This window comes from Dromiciops gliroides, chromosome 3 (genome assembly GCF_019393635.1).
Source record: "Dromiciops gliroides isolate mDroGli1 chromosome 3, mDroGli1.pri, whole genome shotgun sequence".
Classification (NCBI taxonomy): Eukaryota; Metazoa; Chordata; class Mammalia; order Microbiotheria; family Microbiotheriidae; genus Dromiciops; species Dromiciops gliroides.
Window position 1 is genome coordinate 351,920,107 of NC_057863.1, and position 23,055 is coordinate 351,943,161.

Genomic DNA, 23,055 nt, shown 5'->3' on the forward strand with positions numbered 1-23,055 from the left:
TAGCTGTGTGACCCTAGGCAAGTCACTTAACCCTCATTGCCCCATTAAAAAAAAAAGAAAAGAAAAAGAAATAGAGTTAGCAAAACATTTTTTTAATTCATGGGCCCCAGGTTAAGAACCCTCATATCAATACCAAAATTATTTGGGTAGTCACAAACTCTTGGAAACAAGTACAGATGCCTTGAATAGGTCTTAATTGACTGGGAAGGAGTAGAGTGAAGGAACATGACAACCTTCAACCCCCTAGGCTTTCAGAGTTTCCTTGGTTCTGATCTTTTCCCATGGTTCCCAAAAGACTCCCCAGCTTCCTATTTAAGATCAACAAGAATCGGGACAAAAAGAACACTGCTATATAGAACAGAAAATTTGCTCCTCCCCAGGCAAGCCAGGGCCCAGTGGGCACTGCCCAGGTCAGAGGAGTCACCAGGGACCTGGCCAACTGTACACAAGTAGTCAAAGCCCTGTTACCCAGAGTCCTAGTAACTCTCACCTGTGTTCTCTTTGCTAAAAGGATCTATAATTTCATCCCTGTGGACACTCCATCCCCTAATGAAACTTTGACAGGGGCTGTGGACAAAAAATAGTCAATATCATCATCATCATTTTTGTAGTTGTTGGCATCGTCATCGTCTTCGTCATCATCGTCATCACCACCATCATCATTTCTGGTGATCAGACCTCTGGTGCTAAGCCTTTTTGATCTGACATCTTGGACCTTGGATGACAGACATAAATAAAGTACTTTATGCAGTACTTGAAGATTTGCTTGACATAGGGCCCAAACTGATTGAAGATCCATGTGATGTCCAACCCACAGAACAAATAGAATCACAGGATATTTTAGTTGGAACATGTTACAAGGGCTATTTAATCCAACAAATAAAATTAACAAGTATCCACTCTGCAACATTGCCAGGGATCATCCCAGCTTTGGTTAAAAACTTCCAGTAAGGAAAGAGGAACTCACTACCTCCCAAGGCCACCTATTCCACTTTTGAATAGCTCCTATTGTGAAGAAGTGCCTTTCTGCATCTTTGACCAATTATAGTAATTCTTCCTCCAAGGTTAAAAATAGAGCAAGTGTAATTCCTCTTCCAAATGATAGTTCTTGAAGACAATTATGATATTCCTACTCCAACCCATCCCCACCCCCACAATATCTGGTCCAAATTATATATCACCTTCCCTTAGATTCCCTCAAATTATCATCATGTAGTTATCACTGCAGCCCTTTCACCAACCTGGTTGCTTCCTCTGAACACTTTAACATACCAATGTCCTTCCTAAAATGTGGTACTTAGAACTGAATATAAAACTCAGGATGTGGTCTGACCAGTGCAGAGTACAATGAGACTATCACCTCTCTTCATTCTGAACACTGCTTCTTAGTGATGCCTAAAGTCACGTACAATTTGTGGATTTCCACATCATATTGTTGACTCATATTGAGCCACTAAAACCCCTAGATCATTTTCAGAAAAACTGCTATCTAGTCATGCTACCCCTATATTGTATTTATAAAGCTCATTTTTTGAACCCAAGTGTAAAAATTAAATGTTAACTTATTAAATTTTGCACAATTTTACAGCCTGTCAAGATATTTTTGAATCTTGACCATGTCATCTAACCTGTTGGCTAACCTTCCAAGCTTTGTATCTTTTGAAAATTTGATACAGATGTCTTCTGTGCCTTTGTCTAAGTCATTGATAAAAAAATGTTAAATAGCACAGGACCAAGCACAGATCTCCAGGACACTTCACTTTAGACTTCCTTACTAGATGACATTGACCCATTAATGACAACTTTTTTTTGGTCCAACTCAAGTTCCAAATCCACCTAACTATACCATCATACCACTTTACCTTATCTATCAGAAAAATGTGAAAGAATTTTTTAAATGCTTTGCTGAAATCTAAGTATAACTGCAACATTCCCTTGATCTATCATTCTAGAAACCTGTAAAAAAGAAAATGAAATTAGTCTGACTTAGCCTGTTCTTGATGAAACCATACTAGCTTTTTGTGATCCCTGCTTCCTTTTTTAGAAATTTACTGTGCACCTCTTTAACAATAGATTCTGGAATTTTGTTGGGAATTAAAATCAAGTTCATTGGCCTATAGTTTGTAGATTCCACCCTGTTCCCTTCTTTGAAAATACTCTTTAGATACATTTACTCCTCTCCAGCCCTGTAGCCCCTCCCATTCTTCACAGTCTTGCAAAGCTCACTGAAGGTTATTTGATAATCACTTCTACCAAATCTTTCTTTACCTTAAAATATAGTTCTGAGCCAGATGAGATGAATTTATTTAGAGGAGCTAGGTGCATCCTTTTTATTTCCTTACTTATCTTGAGTATCAACTCCCTGTTGCCAATTTCTTGTTCTGTCTCTTCCATTCTCTTTGACATGAAAAAATAAAAACAAGAAAAACTAGGACTGACCAGTCTTGCCTTTTCTTCATGTCTTGACCAGTCCTGCCTAATCTTTAGTTATTCTTGTCCCATTCGTCCCAAGTTGTAGCTCCTTTTTTTTTTCAGGGCAATGAGGGTTAAGTGACTTGCCCAGGGTCACACAGCTAGTAAGTGTCAAGTGTCTGAGGTCAGATTTGAACTCAAGTCCTCCTGAATCCAGGACTGGTGCTTTATCCTCTGTGCTGCCTAGCTGCCCCTGTTCCTTCTCTTTTACCAGGATGGAATGGAATAGGACAGGGCCTATCATTCCATTGGTATGTAGAATGTCCAATGAGGAACAACCTTTACCAGTACAGATCATCCCCTTCCCAGCAACTTAAAATCTTAGAAAGTTGCCTGGGTACCGAGAAATTGTGTCTTGCCAATGGTCTTCCTAACTCCAAGACATGCTCTCTATCTACTTTGTCACACTGCTTCTCTTTTCTCACTTTTTCTCACTGCTTAAAAACAAAAAATAAAAATAAATCCTCTCTGTTTTCCTTGGCATTCCTTGTCAACTTCCATTTATTCTTCTTCAATTTGAGGGAGATTTAGGACTCAAAGGAATTTTAGATCTTCTGATCCAAAGCTTCTTAAACTGTGGGTCATGACCCCCTGTATGGTCCTGTAACTGAATGTGGGGGGTCACAAATAATTTGGCAACCGTGAAAGGTTATGTATGCCTATTTTATATACTATATGCCTGGGGTTGTATAAAAATTTCTTGGGTGAAAAGGGGTTGCAAGTGGAAAAAGTTTAAGAACCCTTGTTCTAATCTACTCTTGTCGTTTTACAGGAGGCTCAGACATTTGGTAATTTTCCCAAGGTCACACTGGCTCTGGAGTCAGAGAACCCAAGTTCAAATCCCACTTCTGAAGCTTTCTACATTTGTGACCCTGGCCAAGTCATACCTCCCTAGGTCTCAGATTCCCCATCTGTAAAATGAAGTGGTTAAAATAGATGACTTCTGAGGTTCTTTCTAACTCTAGGTCGATGACACTTCAACAACTTAAGACACTCTCACCTTGGGGTAGCAGCTCCTCCAGTACTCTTCAGGGGCATGAGATATGAGGACCCTAAAATGCCGGAAGGTAGGAAAGGAAAAGTAGGGGAAAGGTAATGTTGAGGCTTCGTCCCAACTAGATTTGGAGTCAGGAAGATCCGGATTCAAATGGGCAAGTTGCTCAATGTCCATGAACCTGTTTTCTCATGTGTAAAATGCAATTGATGCCTGCAATACCTTCATCACAGGGTTGTTGTGGGGGTCATTAAAAGAAGTAATGTATGTAATCTCTGTACCATATAAATGTCAGGTTTCATTATTGTTAACCCTTTCCAAGACAAGGGTTATAATTCAGTTATCTCAATATCTCACACCCAGAGTATTAATCTTTATTTAATACGCCTACTATAATGAGCATAGCACATCAATCAAGTCCAATTACATGTTGTTATTTACAACAAGATTGGGGGGGGGAGCACATGCGACTTGAATAGTAAACAACTGGTAAGCACATCTCTACAAAGAATGGGAGGTCTTTGGCTTGATTGTCCCTGGGGAGTCTTCTGTTGAAGCAAGAATGTGGTGTGGAATTGAGTACCCTCTCACCATCAAGGCTATGGGGTGACACAGAAAGAACCCTAGCTATAGTATTAAGAGCTGGGACAGCCACCTTAGCTCATGTCAAGCTTTGCCCCTCATTAGCTTGTATGACCTTGAACCAATCTCTGTCTCTGCGGGCCTCTGATTCTGTAAAATTCTGAAGTCTGTAATATAGGGATCCTCATCTGTTCACAACCTACCTCCAAGGTTGTGAGGATCAAATGAGAAAATATTTGTAAAGTGTTTTGTAACAGTAAAGAACTGTATGTCAGTTATCGTTGTTGTTGTCATTGTCTTTGAATGACCACAAGGGGGCAGAAGCATCACCTGATAATAAACTGTAGCATCAGCTTGGGTTTCTTAGCAGGCACAGAACGGATGCAACAAGTACAACAGGCACTGCCAGATGCCCGGATCCCTAGAGTCTTGTGCTACTAGTAGAAAGAGTGTGAAAGGATGCCTGGGTGCTGTCCCTCTGCCCCAGCTCAGAAATAACTTGGCACAGTTTGCTGATTGGCATTTTTCCTACAGACATTTCTAAATCAAACTACCAACTTGATGAGCTCCATTGGACCTCTGACTTGACTCATTAGACATGGGGTTTTGTCCTATTATGATATAGTGCTATAGTCAAATTTCCCACACTGAGGGGAGCTGGAGAAGACACAGAGCAACCTGTTCTCTCTGTATTGGATTTGGTACATCCCAATTTCTCTTCAAGTCTCAAGAATTTGTGTCCATGTTGCTATGATGAGAATTCTTAAAACATCATTTTCATGTGGGAGGTGAATGGAGGGATTCAAAGGATAATCAGTACTTGATAGCCAAACCAAACTAAAAAGAATTGAGCTATAGCTCAGCATCTCCCATGCCTCCACTTCTTCACCACTGATAATGAAACAACACATCAGTAAAGGGAAAAAAAGGGAACAAGTGCCTATGCAAAGATTATCTCTTTTGACCTGCACAACACTATGAAGAAAGTGCTTTTATAACCATTTTACAACTGAAACTGAGGTAGACAGCTTAAGCGTTTTGCCCAGGATTGCATAGCTAGTAAGTATCTGAGGCCATATTTAAATTCAGATTTTCCTGACTCCAAGCTCAGAGATCTGTGTGTTGAGCCATCCATATTGTTTTCAACAGGATTGTAAAAAAAATGCTACTTGAATAGTAATTATGACATAATAGAAAAAAACAACAGGAGGTCTAGGTTCCTGATTAACACTTAGTAGCTCTCTGACCACGGGCAAGCCACTAAACCTCCATAAGCCTCGATTTCCTCTGCTATGAGATGGGAATAATAATACCTACCACACAGAGTTTGCAGAAAGAAGTTTATACACATAAGAGTGCTATACCAAGGTGAATGACTGTCAAGAGAAATTATAAAACATTAATATTCAGCAATGGGGAAAGTCAGGGAACTGGCCTCAAAGCCAGCAAGACTTGGGTTCAGGTACCTCCTCTGATACACACTGACAGATGTTGGGCAAGTCACTTAACTTGTGCCTGAGACAGCTCTCTGAAATTATGAACTGCAGAGAAGGTGTCAACCAGTATTGTTGTTGTGGGGTTTTTTTTTGTTGTTTTTTGTTTGTTGTTTGTGGGGCAATGGGGGTTAAGTGACTTGCCCAGGGTCACACAGCTAATAAGTGTCAAGTGTCTGAGGCCATATTTGAACTCAGGTCCTCCTCCAGGACCGGTGCTTTATCCACTACACCACCTAGCTGCCCCAACCAGCATTGTTAAAGAGAATTCTTTATCCCCAATATTCAACAAACAATCAAATCAACATTCTCATTACTGTGTGCAAGTTTTTTTGAATCCAGGGATGTCTAGATTAAAAAAGAATACTCCTGGGGGGCAGCTAGGTGGCAAGTGGATAAAGCACCGACCCTGGATTCAGGAGGACCTGAGTTCAAATATGGCCTCAGACACTTGACACTTACTAACTGTGTGACCCTGGGCAAGTCACTTAACCCTCATTGCCACGCCAAAAAAAGAATACTCCTTTACTTCAGAGGCATTCTACAGCTGCCAGGTTGGGGGGTCAAATGGTAGCAGATATGACACATACATATATAAATATAACAGAGAAGGGTGTGATGGGGTCAAAGGAGAGATCCAGAGAAAGTCTTCTAAGAAAACTAGAGAGGGGGAGAGAGAGAGAGAGAGAGAGAGAGAGAGAGAGAGAGAGAGAGAGAGAGAGAGAGAGAGAGAGAGAGAGAGAGAGAGAGAGAGAGAGAGAGAGAGAGAGAGAGAGAGAGAGAGAGAGAGAGAGAGAACACTTTTAACTAGGAGGAATTAGGGAAAGCTTCATGGAGAACCTCCTGTGCCTTTTCATCATGTGTCATTCCCATCTATGTCTTAACTTTAAATCTTCCATGGAGGATCTACTATGAATGAATGAATGAATGAATGAATGAATGAATGAATGAATGAATGAAATGAAATGAAACATTTATTAAATCTTAACTATATTCATAGGAGCAGCTAGGCTGATAAAGTGTGAGGCCTGGAGGCAAGAAGACTCACCTTCCTGAGTTCAAATCTGGCCTCAGACACTTTCTAGCAGTGTGATCCTGGGAAAGTCACTTAACCCTGCTTGCCTCAGTTTCCTCATCTGTAAAATGAGCTGGAGAAGGAATGGCAAGCCTCTCCAGTATATTGAAGTGAGCAGAGCTGGGGGGACATTGTGCATAGTGACAGCAGTATTGTTCAATGAGCAATTGTGAATGACTTAACTACTCTCAGCAATGCAATGATCCAAGACAATCCCAAGGAACTAATGAGGAAGCTTATTATCCACCCCCATAGAAAGAACTGATAAAAAGAACACTTGGGGATTGTACATATATAACCTGGTTGCAATCTTGTGGAGGGGGGAGGAAAGGGAGGGAGGGAGGGAGAAAAATTTGGAACTCTAAATCTTATGAAAATGAATGTTGAAAACTACCCTTACATGTAACTGGAAAAAATAAAATAAATGTTGCTAAAAGAAAAAAGAAAAAGAAGAAAAAGAAATAAAAAAGAATAATAGGAATGTGGGTTGCTTTTGTGGGCACCTTAAATAAAACAGTACTTTTTGATAGTAACTTCCTGTTCTTTTAGAAGCCTCACTTCCTTGACATATCTTAAAAATAGATCCCTGGGGCAGCTAGATGGCGCAGTGGTTAAAGCACCGGCCCTGGATTCAGGAGTACCTGAGTTCAAATCCGGCCTCAGACACTTGACACTTACTAGCTGTGTGACTGTGGGCAAGTCACTTAACCCCCATTGCCTAAAAAAAAAAAAAAAAAAAATAGATCCCTGAGTGCCTTTACAATTGTGTCACCTCTAGGGTAGTCTTCTTTATGAGACAGTAGATAAGCATTATCATCTGACTCCCCCCTCCCCTTGCCCCCCAGTCAGCCGTTCAGTCCTCTCACCAGACCGTGAGTTTAGTTCCAGAAGATGCCAACACTGCAGCTGATTCAGAGGCTCAGGGGTAAGTTTCTCTGGTGCAGCCTGCCTGAGGCTGTATCTGTGATTATGGGACTGGTCTCCACTTCCAGCCTGGCTCCTCCTTCTGCAGAACTTCCAAGGTGTCTTTAGCTGGAAAATAATCCCAGTCGTCTTTTTATGGGCTCTGCTGCTCCAGGAGTTGGTTTTTTTTGGCTGTGTTTGGAGGTTTTTTGGGGGGTAATTGTGTCAGGAAGTCTGAGTGGTTACAAGTCCAAATGCATAGTAACATCAATGGAGTGATACCCATAGTGACATAAGAGTGCTAGGCTGCTTGCATAAGAAAGCACTACTGAGTCTGGGACTTCAGAGAGAGTGCATGATGGAAGTACATGTGGTATTGGACCAATCCTCCTTGCCTCTATTGCCCTTGGATGTGTGACAAGTACTCTCTGCTACCTCAGTCTCCCAGAACTAGGTTGGTTATAGTGCCCCTGTAGGCACTAAGGTATCCTGTGGAGTTTGGAAACTTCTCTTCTCAAATGCCATTGGCTCAAACCCCTACAAGTTGTGTTCTTCCTGCTGTTAGATGCCAGTGAGGAGGACCCAGTTCCATTTAACCACTTAACATAAATTAGCTCCTACAAAGGGATATTTACTTTGATGATACAGCAATAATAAAAATACAAACACTTCCCCCTCAACACCTCAGGGGACATAGCACAATTTATACATAGCATTGATCCCACCAAGTTCAAGTCCAGATATGGCAAGACTAGCAGATGAGTTTTCATCTTTGCTGCTGCTGGTCTGGGTCCTGAAGGTAACTCTTTGCTCCTCAGGGTATTGATGTTGTGTTAGCTAAAAAACCTGGACCCTGGAATGCCAGGATATTGGAGCTTTCTCTTGACTTTTCCCAACTCACAGGATCAGAGGGTCCAAACCTTTACCTAGAATGGACAAAACAACTGAATGACCAAAAATAGACCATAACCTGCTGCAGAATGTCCCAGCATGTTCCACTGTCACTCTAAGGCATTTCCATTCCACATCACCAACACTCCCAGAAGCAGACTCTCCTCAGGAATTTGCATAAGCCAAGCTCGCTGGTATCTTTTGCACATGAGATAGTCCTAGGATATCACAAAAAGTGTTACCATAACATTAACATCATGCACTCTGCTAAGCAGGCAGGAGACCCTGAAGTCTAAGCAGAAGACTGAATGGAGTATCATTTTAATGCCCTACATTGTAATGCCACCTAAAATAATATCATACTTTACTCTGTGCCTACTATTATAAGGGTAAGAGCCTATGCTCTTTCCAGTGGCTATGCCTATGGCTCTATTCTTTGGAATCTCAGAATATGGGAGCTAGATAGAGACTGATAAACAATATACCACATAACTGAGAGGTTAGTTGAAGGAGGCCTACCACAAAGCTGCATCCTTAGCTCAGAGGGGCAAAGAGATGAGCAATGAACAATCAATCACCAAGAACTTACTAAGTGCTTACTGTGTGACTAGTGCTGTGCTAAACTCTGGAGATACAAATAAAGTAAAAAGTAGAGCCCTTGACCCCAAGGAGCTGATGCTCTAATTGGGGAGACAAAATGCAAACAAGTCTCTACATGTAAGATATATGCAGTGTGAATGAGAAGTAATCCCAGGAGGGAGGCACTAATAGTGGAGGAGACCAAGAAAGGCATCTTTCAGAAAGTAGGATTTGAGTTGAATCTTGAAGGAAGACAAGAAAGCCAGAAGGCAAAAGGGGTGGGGGGGGGAGCAGAGAAAGTATTACAGGTATGGGGAACAGCCAATGAAAAGACATGGAGTCGGGATTGGAGTGTTATGTGCAGGGAACAGTAAGAAGGCCAGGGTAGCTGGACTGTAGAGTACATGGAGAGGAGTAAAGTAGAAGAAGACTAAAAAATTTAGGGAATGGTGGGAAGGAGACAGGTGTGAAGGACTTTAAAAGTCAAACAAAGAATTTATATTCGCTCTTGTGAACCATTCCCTACCAGCACTGCCCCCCCCCCCCCGGAAATGAAGCATGCCCCCTTAATTGTTAACTCCCTGAAATAAAACCCCATTTGCCCTGTGCAGATTATATCTCCAAAGTGGGAACCAAAGGAATTCTGAATGAAAGTGGCAAAGAAGCCAAACAAGGAAGAGACCTAAGTACACAGAACAGGTCTGCTAATGCAAAACAGCCAAAACAAAGGCAACACCAACCGGTGGAAAGTTAAAAGCAATCAGAACAGAAGGAAAAGACATGCAAGACTGTTCCTGAAACAGATGTAAGGACATTCAAAAGACAAGTGTTACACTGAAATAAAATGTAAGGCTTTGAGGCAAATTAAAAACAGCAAAAAAAAAAGTGCATTGGTGTTCTGAGCACTCATCTACTGGAAGATGTATCACATAACCAGAGAAGCCAATGCTAAGTAATATCCTCAAGAGGGAGATAATATGGCCACCTGGGAAACAGGGGGAGGTCAGAGAGCAGGAAAAGCCTCCTGTAGAACAGAGATGCACATTGGAGATTTGAAGGAAGGTAAGGATTCTATAAAGCAGAAGTGAGGAGGAAGGGTCAATCAGAAGACCTGAGTTCAAGACCTGACTTCACTAGTTATTATCTATGTGATTTTGGACAGTAGGAAGTCCTTGTGTTTTCAACTCAAGCTCCCATTCTATGTTTTATAACATTGATAAATCCTCACATGAGTCCTAAGATTTTTAGTTGTTTTTAAAATTTTGTTAAAGTAACTTGATAAGTTTCTTTCAGAATTACATATCTTTGAAATAAACACCTAATGTGATTTTATTATGGAATTAACTTTTTTATCTTAATAGGCAGTAGGAGTTAATTAACTTGGCCAAGGTCACACAGCTAGTAAATGTCTGACACCAGATTTGAATTTAGGTGCTCCTGACTCCAGGGCTGGTGCTCTATCCACTGTGCCACCTGCCCCCCCCCCCCCCCCCCCCCGCCCCGCCGCCGCGAGTTAAACTTTAACAATAGAATTACATTCACTTTAAGACAGATTTTTCTCCTTGATCTATTTTATATACTAAAAGTATAAGAAAATCAAAGTTATGTAGTCTAGGGAACAAGGAGAGACTCTTTCTTGTTTGGGAGTCTTTATGGGCTTTCATCTTCTCATCTGTAGAATGAAGATGATTTCTATGGTCCATTCTAACCCTAATTGCCATGATTCTATGATTTAAAGTCACTTAAAGTCAAATGTGCACTGGACTGATCAACAGAAGACCTGAGTTACAGTCCTAGCATTGCTACTGATTGTAAAATTAAGGGATTGCAATTCAGGAGTGCTTAATCTGGGGTCCATGAACTTTTAATTTAGAGAGAGAGAGAGAAAGAGAGAGAGAAAGGCAGATGGATATACAATGGATGGATGGATGGGTGGATAGCTAGGGAGGGAGGGAGAGAAAAGGAGGAGAGAAAAAGAGAGAACTATTTCAATACAATTGGTTTTTCTTTATAATCCTATGCATTTTATTTTCTGCACTTAAATTATTCTCAGAAGGGATCCATAGGCTTCCCCAGATTACCCAAGGGGTCCATGATACAGAAAAGGTAAGGAACCTCTCTAGGCTAGATGACATCCAAGGTGACTTGCAAATCAAGAGGCTGTAAATATTTTTTGACCAGTTGATCCTTCCTCCAGCTCTCCTTTCTCTGGAAAGCACACGATGGCGCTAGCATGCCATGATTGGCAAGGTCCCCAATCTAGTGGCAGATTGATTTTGAACTGCATAGGTGAACAAAGAAATATTGATGGCAGCAATGCTTCCTTTGCCAAGGTAGCATGTAAGGTGGGAGATCTCATATCTCAGCAGAATAAGGCAAAGTAAAGTGAAAACAAGCAAATGAACAAACAGAAAACTCTGCAGCCCCAGAATGGTCTCGGAAGCTGGCACTATTTCAACAGAACAAAGGGAATTAGAGAGCTGCAGGCAAAACAAACCAGAAAGGAAGGGGTTTTGAAGAGTAAGCAAAGTGAATCAGCAAGTCAGGGTTCTATGCTGGGGTCTTGTGGGCCATGGGGAGAAAAGGGGCCAAACAAAGCCGGCTGCCTGTGGAAGACAGAGACCCAGGCCTTTAGAATACTGTATTGAAATCACGGCAGGAGCAAGACAAAAGCTGTTTAAAATAATACCTTGCATTTAATAATCATGACATTTAAATAGTATTTCCATTCTAGATGAAACTGTTTGCCTCAGGGTGTTGTGAGCTCTTTCCCTGTTCCTGGAGGAATGTCAAGCAAAGCTTGGATGACCATTTGTCAAGGGTGCTTAAAAAGTTTCTTGTCTAGCCAGGTTTTAGACTATTTAACTTCTGAGGTTCTTTCCAACTTTGAGATTCTCTGACTCTATTTAGAAAATTTTGCACAGTTTACAAAGAGTGCACTAACCTCACAACATCCCTAAGTTGTAATAATTATAGGGAAATAAGGAAGCTTGCACTGACCAGAATATAACACAAAATCTAGGAGTTTTTTGTTTCCAGCAGATATACATGATAATCAGCACTAGACATCATTAAGATAAAGGTGTGGCATTCTGGAGAGCAATTTGGAACCATGTCCAAAAGGCTATATATAAAACTGTGCATACCTTTAGACCCAGCAATACCACTACTAGACCTATATCCCAAAGAGATCATAAAAAGGGGAAAAGACCCACATGTACAAAATTATTTATAGCTCTTTTTATTGTGGCAAAGAATTGGAAATCAAGGGGATACCCATCAATTGGGGAATGGTGAAACAAATTGTAGTATATGAATGTAATGGAATGCTATCGTGCTGTAAGAAATGATGAGCAGGGGCAGCTAGGTGGCACAGTGGATAGAGCACTGGCCCTGGATTCAGGCATACCTGAGTTCAAATCCGGCCTCAGATACTTGACACTTACTAGCTGTGTGACCCTGGGCAAGTCACTTAACCCCCATTGCCCCGCAAAAAAAAAAAAAAGAAAAAAAAAAAAGAAATGATGAGCAGGCAGCTTTCAGAAAAACCTGGAAAGATTTAAGTGGACTGATGCCGAGTGAAGTAAGCAGAACCAGGAGAACATTGTATACTTTTATTACAGCAACATTGTGTGATGATCAACTATGATAGAGTTAGCTCTTCTCACCAATACAATGATCCAAGACAATGCCCAAAGACTCATAGTGGAAAACGCTCTCCACATCCAGAAAAAGAACTATGGAGTCTGAATGCAGATTGAAGCATACTATTTTTACTTTTGTTGTTGCTTGCTTGTTATTGTTGTTTCTCCTTGTTTTTTTTTCCTTTTGTTCTAATTCTTCTCTTACAACATGACTAATATGGAAATATGTTTAACATGATTGTAATTTATAACCTATATCAGATTGCTTGCTGGCTTCAGGAGGGGGAAGGGAAGGAGGGGTAAGAGAAAAATTTGGAACTCAATATCTTACAAAAGTAAATGTTGAAAACTATCTTTATATGTAACTGGAAAAAATAAAGGTCTGGAGAAAAAAAAAGATAAAGGTATGGACTAATTCTTATCCTGGGGAATTCTTCTGGATTCTACTGGAGGTCTGGGTGTCATAGCTCAGAGCCTTGGCTATGTATTTTTAAAAGAATGTATCTGTGCTTGTCAAGAAAGGTCTTTTAGCTACTGCATCCCAGTAGGTAGTAGTAGAGAGCATTAGCTGACCCTCAAGTAGTTAAATAGCTAGAAATCAGTAGATAGTCTCAGGAGAAACTTTGGTGATCATAACCTCACTGGAGGTAACCAGCAGAGAATTCAAGAGAAAGCCTAGAAGAGAGAGACACACACCCAACAGAGATGGATCCCCCCTTTCCACTAAATTAGGCTGCTAGCAATAAACTTAAAAACTTTAAAGCCAATTTAAAGCAGAAGGAAACAAACTTGAGTTAAGTCATTAAATCTCTCTTGACCTTAGTTTCCCCTGATAGTTACAATGTTTCCTGCCATGGAGGCATCTTTGGTGAAGTGGAAAAAGCCAAAGATATGGAGTCAGAAGATCTGTGCTTGAAACCTGGTTTTGCCATTTATTAGCCATGAAACCATGGGTAAATTGCTTTCATCTCTCTGGGCCTCAGTTATCTGTAAAATGGGAGGATAATAATATCTCTTTTATCTACTTTATATGACTGGGATATGAGGTAATGGATGTTAAGAAGTATATAAGGGGGGCAGCTAGGTGGCGCAGTGGATAGAGCACTGGCCCTGGAGTCAGGAGTACCTGAGTTCAAATCTGGCCTCAGACACTTAACACTTACTAGCTGTGTGACCCTGGGCAAGTCACTTAACCCCAATTGCCTCACTAAAACAACAACAACAACAAAAAAGTATATAAGGGGCAGCTAGGTGGCGCAGTGGATAGAGCACTGGCCCTGGAGTCAGGAGGACCTGAGTTCAAATCCGCCCTCAGACCCTTAACACTTACTAGCTGTGTGACCCTGGGCAAGTCACTTAACCCCAACTGCCTCACTTAAAAAAAAAAGAAGTATATAAATGCTAACTATTATTGTTATTGTTATTAATTTTGTTTTTACATGTAAACATTAATGTTTAGTTGGAAAGTTGGGGAAAGCATCTGTTTCAGAAGATTTTTATAAAACATTTATAACAGTAACTCACATCTTCATGGTACCATATTGTTATATCCATTATCTCATTTTGTTCTTCACCACAACTGTGTAAGATAGCTAGAACTATATCATCTTATTATTACTATTTAAAGGGAAGAGACTGGCTTACATGGACTCTAGGGTCCTTTTCTGTTCTGGAAATGTTTGCTATTTCTGTCACCACATCACTTTCCATTTTCACCCAAATGCAAAACCATCAGACTTAAGGTGGCCTGGGCTAGAGTAAACAGGCAGGGAGAGGTGTGTGCCGGTGTCAAACAGAACAGACCTTGATTCAAAGCAATCGGGAACCTGATTTGGTTCCACCAACCAATCGAGTCTAAATGACTAAGTCACTAGTATCAGAAAATAACCTTGTTGAGCCCAAGCACTCTTTTCAAGAAGCTAGTTTAAACCTGCAGGAAAAAAAGGAAGCAAATTCTCAACAAAGCCCAATTAGGAAAGAAAGATCCAATTTGGACTCAGGACTGGTAATTGCTCAGCACTGAGGTGAATTCTTTATCTGCAAAAGGCAATGAACCAGTAGTGGTTCAAACTTTTGTTTACTGAAAAGACACTTAATGTTTTTTTGTTTTTAGTGAGGCAATTGGGGTTAAGTGACTTGCCCAGGGTCACACAGCTAGTAAATGTTAAGTGTCTGAGGCCGAATTTGAATTCAGGTCCTCCTGAATCCAGGGCTGGTGCTCTATCCACTGCGCCACCTAGCTGCCCTTAATGTTTTTTTTAACATATTTTATTAATGCTGTTTGTCCTTACATTGCAGTCATTTCACATACACACCTGTATCACTGAACCCTCTCTTTGACAAAGAAAAACAATTAGGCAGTACGATCCTGTTTTATACAGTGTATATATCACATTTAGAGCTGTAAGGGACTGTAGAGATCATCTAGTCTAGCCCCTTCATTTTCCAAATGAGGAAACTGAGGCCCAAATAAATAAAGTGGTTTGCCCAATATGACTCAGGGTAGCTGGGAATATGTCAGAGATCTCCCCTCCCCCCTCCCTCTTTCTACAAGTTCTATCATGATTCCAGGTGGGGACAATCCTCCTCTCACAAAAAGAGACAGCATGGTGTTGTAGAAAGAATGACAAATTTAGAATCAGACAGATCTGGGTTCAAATCTACATTTGCCACTTACTAACTGCTTGACCACAGGAAAAAATTTCACTTTTTCTGGCCCTAGTTTCCCTCATCTGTAACAAAGAGGGGGTTAGACTGCTAAGTGATCTCTTCCTTCTCATCTAGTTCCAACATTCTACAGTTTTATGTAATTAGGCATCCCAGCCTTGCACAACCAGGCACTTAAATTCTCCCCAGCCCCTAAGGAGCCTCTATTGGACTGTGGTAAGTTCAGAACTAAGGCCTAAATAGCCATAATCCCTTGTCTCTGTCCAATCCAAACCACTGCACTTCTATAATAGCATCCCTCAGCCTTCTTCCTCCAGAATGAACCATGTTCTTCTTCCCCCATTAAAACCCATTCACCAGCTGAAAGGTACCAAATGTGGCCTTGGAATCAATATGAGCCACAGATACAAATTTTCCTTCCTTCCTAGACCAAACTTTGTTCTGCTAAGTAGGAAAAGCAGCAGATGGTATTCAGCAGAGAAATCTGCTCCCCAAATCTCTGCTCTCCAGCCCACAGCCACTCACCCTCCACCCATCCTGGTCAAATGCAAAGACTATTTCCTGCCCAGAATCCCAGAGATCACTAAATGCAGCCTGCCTTTTAGGTTTCCCTTAGGAAGCTGTTACGTTGTCTACTGTGTAAGGGAGTCGAGAATGAAGGAAGAACTAATTAGCTGAACTTAAGCACATTCAAATAGCCCTATAACATTTACAAAGTGCTTTCCCCACCACAAAAATGGAGAACAGATAGGACAAGTGTTATTATCCTCCTCTTGCAAATGAAGAGATGAGGTTCAGGGACTTTGAGCAATTGGTGTCATAGTCACAAAGCTAATATGTACAAGGGATAGGACATGAATCTAGGCCACCAGGCTCCATGTGCCTTACTCTTTGCACTTTGACATTCTGCTGCAATCAGACTGGACAGAATCCCTTCCAGTTGTCCAGTCTATGGGCTGGCAGGGATTCTTAGAGGAGATCAGGTCTGGTCTGATCCTTCACTATCTCAAAGCATAAGATCCTTCACCACTGAAATTTCCAGAGGCACTCCAACACTTGCTCCCTGGGATGGCCCCAAAAGGGCCATTTCCATGCACACCCTGAGCACCCACCATTTTACTTGCAAGGAAGGCACTGTGTTAGGTCCTGGGGATACAAAGACAAATATGAAACAATGCCTTCCCTCTAGAAGTTTACATTCTACTGGGGTGAAACAGCACATGCATAGATCAAGAGACCTCTTAATGGGGCCAAGATAGGAAACAACCTCAAGTAGGAAATGGTACTTGAATTGTGCTTCAAAGGAAGCTTGGGATCCTGTGAAATGGAAGTGAGGAGGGAGTATATTCCAGACATAGGGGACTCACTTGTGCAAATGCACAGAGGCAGGACATGGGGTATTATGTACAGGAAGCTTTATTGTGGAGTGCTTTAAATTTACATTCCAGGCTATGGATTTTATATTTTATTCTAGAAGCAGTAGTCACTGAAGATTTTTGAATAAGACCTCACATTTTATTGTATCTTTAATAATTTTATTGATATTCTTTGTTTTTATTTTACCTTTCTTTCTGAATATATCCCACCTCCTACCAGCAAACCGTCTCTTTATAACAAAGAACAAATAGAGGAGAAAAATCGGTTCAATAAAATAAATCAATCCCAGCCAAGTCCGACAATGGATTCCATATTCCACACCCATAGACTGCCATTTCTTTTTTTTCATAATTAGAAATTTAATAGAGAGACCTAAGGATTTCCTAACTCTGAGTCCAATATACATATATTTATGCATACACACACACACACATATATATACACATACACAGAAGATCTCATATATTTATAAATATGCATATATATGTAACATCAGTGAGTTGCACTGTGGAAAGTTCTCTTTTCTTTCTGCTTCCTCACCTCTTCTGGAAGGGACAAAGTTGAATCCCATCAAGGTCTGTCTTAACAAGATCCTGCCCATTTCCCTCTTGCCCTCTTTAATTAACCATATACTGTTAGAACATAGACTGCTATTTCTGCAAAGAAGGGGAGGAATATGTTTTCTCACATGTTCTTCAGGGCCAATCTTATTACATTTTTCATGTGAAATTATGTAGTGAGTGCCTGAGAATCTTCTAACAGAGCACATCTTGACATTTCCTAAATATTCCACAGCCCACAGTAGAGCAGAGAAGGAAAAGCATAATCATTAAAGGAAATAAATCAAACCTTTTCCCAACCCTTCTCTAGCATTGTCACAGACTCTTGCCTACCTCAGACCTGGAACTCTGAATTCCTTTGTAACTTGGACTCTAGAATCAGCAAGTGAGTCACATTTTGATTTCTCCAAAGAATTAGAAATAGTGAGTAGGGCTGATTCATATCCACACCAATTCCAAGTTTGGGGTTTGCTTATTTTTAATTAAATATCACATTTGTCTATACTTTCCCCAGCCTAGTCCTTTCCAGGCAGTGCAAATCAGAACAAATTGTTGGACCCTAAAAGTATTTGATTGACCAAGATTTGTAAATAGCCACTAACCCAGAGTGAGCAATAATTTCTGCCAGAAAAGTAGGGTAAAGAAGACTGGGCCCATATGTTTATTCCCTAGGTCCTCCTTCAAGAAGTGAAAGTCAATAAAAGCCATTTTCAGACTGTTAAATATTTAAGACTCATTTATATGACTACTCTATTATTTAAAAAGGCAAGTGTGACTCTGCTCCTTGTCCGCATGCTGTCAGGTATCTGTTGAGAGAGGGGACAAAACATAAGCTACCTGCCACCATTATCCTCTGTGTCACATGGCTTCATTCAGACAAAGGCTTAGTTCTTTGTTCTTATTTGGAAGCTCACACAAGACAGCAATTCAATTATCCTTTGGGCATTTTCAAAAAAAGCTAGAGAGGGACTTAGAGAGAATGGTCTGTTTTCCTTCATTCACAGATATTTCCCAAAAGGGAATGATCACAGTACATAGCAGACAGAATAGCCTGTCGTCCATTACATGTCTTGGAAAAGTGATTTGATCAGTCCTTGAAATCTGGGGGAAACAAAGACAAAGACAGAATCTACAAGCAACACAGCTAATTAAAACTAAAACTACCATAGTAATGCAGAGGCCTGGAGAATCACCCCTAATCCCTCCAATGACATCTCCTTGCCTTTGGAGAGACTGACCTTCATTCTGGAGCCTCATTTGATGGTTTAGGATAAATATCACATTTACCATGCTAATTACTTTAGTCTTAGAATAGTATTAAGATTAACTTATATTCACTAAATACAACTGACTGATGAATAGACTTGGGGGCCCAAATGTGCTGGGTGGCAATAAAGAAATCAAACAGATTTTTTTTTTTACACTTTCAAATACATTTTGTTGATGTCTTTTATCTTTTCACAGAAGTCATTTAATACCCTCCTCCAGAGTGGAGTTTGCTTTGTCATGAGTAAAAACAATTAAATAAAAGCATCATATACTATGCCTGCATCTGACAGAGAATCCAATATTCTGCCCTTAGTAACCCTCCACATCACTGCTCTCAGGAGGGAGTAATGTATCATTATCTGTTCTCTGGGACTCTCATTGGTTTGTAAGTTACTCTGTTCATTTTACGTTATGCAGCCATTCTGTGTATAGTTCTCTGGGTTGTGCTTGTTTTATTCTCTACCAAGTCTGACTGATATCCCCATGTTTCTCTGAATTCCTCTTATTTATCATTTTAGTGCACAATAATATTCTATTCACATAGCATACTTTTGTCAGCCATTCCTACAGTCAATGGGCACCCACTTTGTTTTTTCTTGCCACAAAAAGTACTTCTAGGAATACTTTGTTATATACTGGACCTTCATTTGGGGGGGGGGGTCTATGCCCAGTAGTGGGATTGCTGGATTAAAGAATATGAACAGTTTTATCATTTTCTTGCATAATTCCAAATTCATAACCAGAATTGTTGGATCACTTCATAGCTTCACCAAGAATATATCACTGTTCTAGTCTTCCCACAGTGTCTTCAATATTGGTCATTCCCATTTTTTATCATCTTTGCCAGTTTAGATTTGCATTTCTCTTAACATTAGTAATTTGGAACATATTTCTCATATGATCATTTGTGATTTGAAATTAATTCTTATTTTGATAAATGGTCTTCATATCCTTTTATACTCTATAAGAACAAATGAGCCTGTACTTATCACAGTGCCTGACACATAGTAGATGTTTAATAAATGTTGATTGATCCCATTTTACCCCCATCTTCTCCAGCAGATTGCTTTATCATCCCTACTTTCTCACTGATCTTCAGTCTCTTCTTCTCTATTGGCTGCTCCCCTACTACATACAGATATGCCCAGGTCACTTCCATCTCCCTCCTGTGGCTAAGTTCCTTGAGAAAGCTATCTTAAATAGGTGCTGCCACTTCATTTTCTCTCACTCTCCTCTTTACTCTCTGCAGTCTGGCTTCCAACACTCATAATTCAACTGAAATTGCTCTGTCTAAAATTACTAAGCTTCTCTTTATTGCCAAATCTAAAGGTCCTTTCTTAGTACTCATCCTTGACTTCTCTCCAGCCTCTAATACTGTAGAGCACCCTCTTCTTAATACATACTCTCTTCATCAGCTCCTATGGCATTCAATTATGAGCTCTGTTGGTGATTCCCAAATCGACTTATCCAGACTTAACCTCTCTTCTGACCTCTAGTTTCACATTTCCAACTGCCTATTGGACACCTTGAACTGGATTTCTGTAGACATCTTAAACTCAACGTGTCCAAAACAGAACTCATTATCTTCTCTCCTACTCCCCCTTCCCCCAAGTCATCTCCTTTTTCTAAATTTCCTATTACTGACAAGTGCAATACCATCCTCTAGTCACCTAGGCTCCCAAACCAGATGTCGTCCTCATCTCTTCACTCTTTCACCACCCCACTCCCAAACCAATCTTTTGCCAAGTTCTTTAAAAAAATTTTTTAAAAAGAAAAAAAAAAAAAAGAGGCAGCAACCTGCAATGGTAGAGAGAATTTCTTCATTCAGGAGTTCCCTATAGCAAAGAAATCACAGGCCTATTTCCTATGCACTATCATAACAACACTGCCCTGGTGTGAACAGTGGATTTTAAGCAATCAACAGGCAATTATTATCATTATTATTATTATTTTTTGGTGAGGCAATTGGGGTTAAGTGACTTGCCTGCCTAGGGTCACACAGCTAGTAAGTGTCAAGTGTCTGATGCCACATTTGAACTCAGGTCCTCCTGAATCCAAGGCCAGTGCTTTATCCACTGCACCACCTAGCTGCCCCAACAGGCAATTATTAAGCACCTATCATATGCCATACCCAGTGCTAAGCTTTGGAATATAAAGACAAAAATGAAACAGCCCCTTATCTCAAAGAGCTTATATTCTATTGAGAAATATAACATGTACATATATAACTATATACAGATAAAATAAAAATTAATAATAGCTATAAATTAATATAAACAGAATTTTCAATGTATAATAAATAGATACTTAAAAATTAGAATAAGTAAAAATAAAAACATATGGTAATAGGGGCAGCTGGGTGGCGCAATGGATAGAGCACCGGCCCTGGAGTCAGGAGTACCTGAGTTCAAATCTGGCCTCACAACATTGACACTTACTAGCTGTGTGACCCTGGGCGAATCACTTAACCTCAATTGCTTCACCAAAAACAAAAACAAAAATATGGTAATGAAGGCAGGTACTAGCAGTTGGGGGAAATCCAATTATTGAAGCTGTTTTTATTTCTATAAAGAATATTGTACCCAAAGGACTATGGATGAAACATACTATCTACCTCCAAAGAAAGAACTGATACTGATGGAACAAACTGAAGCATGCTATTTTTCACTTTCTTTCATTTTCTTTTAATCAAGTTTTCTGGTACAAAATGACAAATATGGTAATGTTTTACATAATCATACATGTATAACCCATATCTGATTGTTTGCTGCCTCAGGGAGAGGGGGAGGAGGGAAAGAGGGATAAAAATTGGAACCCCAAACTATAAATGAAAATGTTTATTATAAAAAAGGAATGTTGGGGCAGCTAGGTGGCACAGTGGATAGAGCACCGGCCCTGGAGTCAGGAGGACCTGAGTTCAGATTTGGCCTCAGACACCTAACACTCACTAGCTGTGTGACTCTAGGCAAGTCACTTAACCCCAATTGCCTCACCAAAAAAGAGAGAGAGAGAGAGAGAGAGAGAGAGAGAGAGAGAGAGAGAGAGAGAGAGAGAGAGAGAGAGAGAGAGAGAGAAAGCAGTAACCTGGTATCTTTCCTAGGGCTAAGAGGATTACCCAGCTTCTTAAAAGCTTACCTTCCTCTTCCAATGGTGCCTATTTTTTTAGAGGCCATTAATTATTAGCATTGCTTATCTATATGTATTCTTATGAATACAATTGAAAAGAGATGGGGGGGGGGAGTTATTCCAGGAGGAGAGGATGTTATGCATATAGAGAAACAAGTGACACATCATTAGCTTTCTCCTAGATATCTCCTGGATGCCCCATAGGCATTCAACTCAGCTTGTCCAAAATGTAACTCAGCATTTCCCCATCCCACTCCCAATTTCCCTCATCCAATATTTTCTATCTTTTGAGATCCCTACCACCCTTCTGGTTACCCAGGCTCACAGAGAGTTATCTTTAACTGTTTTTTCTCTCAACCCCAATCTAATCAGTTACTTAATCTTATAATTTCTCTACACCCTCTCTTGCCTTCTTCTTTCACTTACATAGCTACTACCAAAGTTTATGACCTCATCACCTCTTTCCTGGACTATTACAAGAGCACAGTATTTTTCACATAGTATATGCATTTAGTCTGAGATTACATGTTTGTTGAATTAAGTTGCTGGGTGGGGGAGGGGTGTGGTAAAGAAAAGTGTTTCCATGCATTTTATTCCCTGGGTTCTCCTCCTGGAAATGTAGGTAAATGAAATCCATTAGTAGACTCTTAAAAATTTAGGCTTCATATTCAAAGGTGCTGTATTATGGAAAAAAAGGAAAGTAATTTATTTTAAAATTTTTTTTAATTAATAATTTTATTTTTTTCCATTACATGTAAAGATAGTTCTCAACTTTTGTTTATACAAGCTTTACAATTTCAGATTTTTCTCCCTCCCCCCTCCCCTAGACAGCAGGTAATCTGATATAGGTTATATCTATATATACACACACACATATATACACATAATAACATTAATCCTATTTCTGCATTAGTCATGTTATAAGAGAAAAAATCAGAGCAATGATGAAAAACCTCAAAATAGAAAAAAACAACAGCACCAAAACCAAAAGAAATAGTATGGTTCATTCAGCATCTATACTCCGCAGTTCTTTTTTTTTTTTTTTTTTGGATTTAGAGATCCTCTTCTATCATGAGTTCCCTGGAACTCTTCTGTACCATTGCATTGGTGAGAACAATATAGTCCATCACAGTAGATCAACACTCAATGTTGATGATACTGTGTACAATGTTCTTCTGGTTCTGCTCATCTCACTCATCATCAGCTCACACAAGACCCTCCATGTTTCTCTGAACTCCTCCTGCTCATCGTTTCTTATAGCATAATAGTATTCCATTGTATTCATATACCACAACTTGTCCAGCCATTCCCCAATTGATAGGCACCCCCTCAACTTCCAATTCCTTGCCACCTCGTAAAGAGCAGCTATAAATATTTTTGTACATGTGGGTCCCTCTCCCCTTTCCATGATCTCTTTGGGAAA